Source organism: Chaetura pelagica, unplaced genomic scaffold (genome assembly GCF_000747805.2).
Source record: "Chaetura pelagica isolate M959 unplaced genomic scaffold, ChaPel_1.0 scaffold405, whole genome shotgun sequence".
Taxonomy (NCBI): Eukaryota; Metazoa; Chordata; class Aves; order Apodiformes; family Apodidae; genus Chaetura; species Chaetura pelagica.
Genome location: NW_009953489.1, coordinates 1,971,393 through 1,971,818, shown reverse-complemented (window position 1 = coordinate 1,971,818; position 426 = coordinate 1,971,393).

Here is a 426-nt window from a genome sequence, read left to right as displayed (position 1 = left end):
AGCAGCGCTGGCCCCTGGGGCACAGACAGCAGTGTGGGCAGCAGTGAGGGCACGAGTGGGACGTGACTCCTGTGGCGCCGCAGCACCAGACACGACTGACACAGCGCCGTGAATCAGCCTCCAGGCCCGTGGGGTTTTTATTTTGATAGCAGCCAGTGTGAAACTGGGATGGAAACTGTGTCAGAGCCGGTTCTCTCCCATCGCCATAAATCAAACCATGTGTTTTCTCCTCACACGTACAGCCACATGCATCTGCTTTTTCCTCCTGCAAGGAGTCTCCTCACTGTGAGAGGACCGAGCTCGTGCTGGAAAGCAGCTCAATGCAACGAGGAGGCAACAAGAGGGCCAGGACCCCTGCGCTGGGCACTGGGCATTTGCACAAGCTTCTGAAAAAACCCATTCCTGCCTGGATGGCACCGGCCGAGG